Source organism: Lonchura striata, chromosome 17 (genome assembly GCF_050655825.1).
Source record: "Lonchura striata isolate lonStrDom1 chromosome 17, ASM5065582v1, whole genome shotgun sequence".
NCBI lineage: Eukaryota > Metazoa > Chordata > Aves > Passeriformes > Estrildidae > Lonchura > Lonchura striata.
In genome coordinates, this window is record NC_140719.1 from 10,611,479 (window position 1) to 10,615,395 (window position 3,917).

A 3,917-nucleotide genomic window follows, 5' to 3' on the forward strand; every position below is an offset into this window, starting at 1 on the left:
GCCGCGCGCGGGCGGTAAACAAGGGCCGGCCCTGAGGGGACGCGGCGGGCGCGGACCCCGGCCGGGAGCGGGCTCGGGTGCTCTCGGTCCTTCTGTTTCCACTCGCTTCTCGTGTGGAGAATGTGCTGTAAAGGGAGTAAAAAACAAAACAAAACCAAAACCCCAAAAAAACAAAGCGTCTCGGACGTGCCGCTGTGTGCGGAGCGGTGCCGGCGGGACACGGCTCTGGTGGGAGCCCGCACAGCCACACCACGGCTCGCGCCCCAAATCTCATTGATTTTAATCGATTAACGTGCAAAGCTCGTTTCCTTCTGTTTTTTGGATCCCTCAGGATTTAGTCATCCGAAGTCCTGCATAAGGATTCTTTGTTTTTGTTTTCTGTTTCCCCCCCCAACCCCAGAAAGCAGCGACTATACCACACTAGCACCCCATCCTTGCAGATAAAGGTTAATCTTTGCCTGTGGAAAATGCAGGGTAGGGGAGAAGAAAGGAAATCACCACGGGGATGGATCTCCGGCCTTCTGTTTGCAACAGGTTTAAAACTCAACATTGGAGTCCCCAGGCTGGTGGGATCTCCGTGGTTTTCCTTCTCCAAGGAGGAGCAGCCCTGCCAGGGACACACCGAGGATGCTTCGACTGACTCTGGAGCCTCCATGAATTGTCTCCAGAGCCCAGCAGGAACCACAGGCATTCAATTTTCAAGGAGAAAAAAAAAAAAAAAACAAGATATTAGAGCCCCATCTGAGAGGGATCGGTTGATTTTTAATTTTTGTAGCAGTTTTTGTGTTTACCAGCTCTGATCCCTGCAGGACTGAGATAGTTCCTCCCTGCTGCACCTGCAGTGGGTCATCCTGCTTCGTGATGAGATAAGAGTTGCTTGGAGCCAGCATATTTTTAATCTAGTCCTGCCTTGTGCCTGGCAATTAATATTTATTATGGTCTGGACAGAGTGATGGTAATTTTTTTTTCTTGATGTGCAGAAGACATGTTTGTTTAATCTGCCACAGAAAAGAGTGGAAATTAAGATGAGCTTCAGAAAAGAGCTGGAAGCAATTAGTCGTGTTATTTTACTGGGACTTAATTGCTGTAACAGTCAAATTGTCAAAGAAAACATGGATGCTATAGCAGGGGTTTGCTGCTGGATTTGAAAGGAGAAACAACTGCACTAAAAGGGACATGTTATGTTGTAATTAACCTGTTTATTATTACTGAGCTGTACATTTAAAAATCTATTTACTTAGGGTGCACTGGAGCATGTGACGTGTAGTGAGCACTCACAGCAGCACGCAGAATTAAACTGTCCTTGTGTGCAAGCAGGGCTCTTTACATCCCCCGTGCCTGTGCGGGTCAGGGCCAGGACAAGCCTCTGGGAGCCCAGATAAGCTCTCTGTGGCTCTCCCTTCTCTGCTGAGCCCGAAAAAGACAGAACGGGGAAAATGATATCAACAGGAAGAGCATAAAATAAGAATGACCACACGGGGTCAGCTCAAAGGTTCTTGCAGCCCCAAATGCACCTCCAGCTCCCTGGGTTTGTAATTCAGCTTGTGTAAGTCACCTTTTGGTGGTGCTTTCAGTGGAGAGATGAACAGAAGCCATAGTCAGAAATCTAGAGAAGAGTAGAGCACAAGCCAGGTGGACTGCACTCCCATCCTGCAGCTTTTTGCTCCACAGGAATCCCTGAAATCAAATGAAGGGAGAAGGAGTTATCACTCCCAGTGTCCCCATGTCCCTTCAGGCTTTGCAGGCTTGGTCCTGAATGAGGGGCGGGGGGGTTTACTGAACATAGACTCTTAGAGTGGCCTGGAGGAGACCTTAAAGCTTTTGACATTACTTTTCTAGTTTTGTTTTGTTGTTTTTTTTTTTGGTTTTTTTTTTTTTTAATGTGGTTGACTTACTTGGACTGTCTTGAGTTTAAGAGACACATTCTGCAGCCATATGCACTGTGTATCAATGGGAAGTCTGTGCTCAGGGGTGCTGGCAGAAGCCAGCTCCAATGTTTCATGAAACTACATCTCAGTCCTTTTCAGCAGCTTGTCATTTTCATGTTTTGTTTGATTCCTGTAACTGTCTTCATACCAAATCCTGAAGCTGCAATGTACATTTTGGGTTTCTGTTACAATGCTTGTTTTTGTAGTGGGAAATGTAATCTCTCAAATGCCTGTGTTTAAGAGGATGCAAATCAGCTTCCAAGCACAATGCCTTGGGAACGTTTCTTTCATGCAAAACTCAGCTAGATAAATATGGAGGGGAGGAGGGAGCAGGAAAAGGGATTGTTGGCTTCTATAAACAACAAGAATTAATTATGCTCAGTATTATGACAGATGGGTTAAGATCAAAATCTGAATCTTTCTCAATGCGGGTGAAATCCACGCTCCTATCTCCGAGTTGCATCAACCCCATTGCACAGCCCGGCCGGTGCCATGGGGCAATGGCACAGCTGGCAGCCGTGCCTGTGCTGGCACAGCCTTGGGGACAGCAGGGCCGTGGCTGGCTGCAGAGTCCCTCTGCTCTCAGCCCGCAGTGTCACTGCATCTGCTCCGTCAGGGAAGCCCCAGCCTCCCGCTGAGCCCGGGCCAGAACAAAGGTTGTTCCTTCCTGGTGTTCCCCACCCTGAGCTGCAGCAGGAAAAGGGACCCAGCAGAGCCATGCAGCTGTAGGAAGCAGTGAAATGAGTTTGGGAGCTCACAGGGAGCAGGAAACTCCATCTCCAGAGGAGTTTTCCTGCTGCTGGCAGTCCAGTACTCAGCACACAAGGGTGGCTGTACACTTCTTTTCCTCTGCAATGATGAATTCCTTGGAAGGCATCTCTGCACTCTCAGTTCCACCGTGAACAGAGAGCTGTGAGCACAGGAGGGGACATCCGAGGGTACACACAGCTCATGCCACTGTGCACCTGCACAGCCAGGAGGGTTGGGATAACTAGAGAACAGGTGGAATCAAGGAATTACTACTCTCTCTCACAAGTACTTGGGGATTTCAGCTCTCCTTGTTTGTCTCCAAATACGAGTGATGCCCAAGGATTCTAAAAGAAAAACTCTTCTCCAGCTCCTGTTCCACCTGTGCTAGAGAACAACCTGGAGACAGTCACTCTGCCCCTGCTCCATCCTCTCTCCTTCCACTGAGCCATTACTTTGACACTCAATTATTTCACATTTGCAAACCCATTCTCAAACCTTTATTGAAAGCAAGCGATAGAAGTGCAAATTCTTATTATTGCTCTCGAAGAGCTTTTTGCAAAGCTGTTGTTAATGAGCTTGCTTAATGAGCTTTCTTAAATCTATATTTATACCCTGTATACAGCTGTATATAGATAGAGCAATGCCTAAAATATGTGTGGATTGCACACACATATGCCTGGGAAAATGAAGGGTGATTAACACGCATCTTCTTCTGTTATACCATGCAAGTATTTATTCATTTTTCCTTGGAAATTGGAGAGATAAAAGATCCATTCTGGAATAAAATAATTCTGTGCACATGTGCTCGATGGTTTTGTTTATGAGCCCCAAGTATGTGAGTGTGTGTGTGTGTGAGACAGATGGTGTGTCTGTTTGTGAGAGATATGATGCGGGGATGAATGTCTGTAAAAATACAGGTTTCTTAAGGGCTTTTTAAATTTTTTTTTTTTTTTGAAGGAAAAGACAAAATAACAAATGCCTGCTCAGTACATTATTTCCTGTGTCATGCTTTTTGTCAATATGACAGAGGAGTATTCCTGCAGAAGGCAAAGCTGCCCCCAAAAGTGAAGGGTGCTGCCCCCAGGGCTTCGAGCTGGGCATCGTGAATTCTCTTCAAGTTGTCAAAGTCCTGGGAAGTTTTGATAAGCAAATACTTTCTGGGCTCTGCCTCTTATTGGCTGTTTCTTCACCGCCAGATTTTGACACAAATAATCTGATTGAAAAATCAGGGAGGGGAAC